This window comes from Chrysemys picta, unplaced genomic scaffold (assembly GCF_011386835.1).
Source record: "Chrysemys picta bellii isolate R12L10 unplaced genomic scaffold, ASM1138683v2 scaf618, whole genome shotgun sequence".
Lineage (NCBI taxonomy): Eukaryota > Metazoa > Chordata > Testudines > Emydidae > Chrysemys > Chrysemys picta.
In genome coordinates, this window is record NW_027053325.1 from 2,229 (window position 1) to 2,500 (window position 272).

Consider the following 272-nt stretch of genomic DNA (forward strand, 5'->3'; position numbering starts at 1 on the left):
TTGTCTGTGCTGTGGGGTGCTGTCATCAGGATCGAGACCTCGTCATCCATGTTCTCTGGGCAGGCCTTGCTCAGAGCCTGCCAGCGGAGGGAGACCAGGGGTCAGGAGCCTGCATTAGCACCGGTGTGCCATTGACCAGGAGCTAGGTGAGGTAAGCGCCTCCTGGCCGGCGCGCGGGGTTTTGTGTGGTGGGTGGGTGTGTGGGGTTTGTGAGGGTCCCGTCTGAAGAGAGGGTGCGTGGGGGTGGGGAGGAGGCTTAGGCGTGGAGTGTG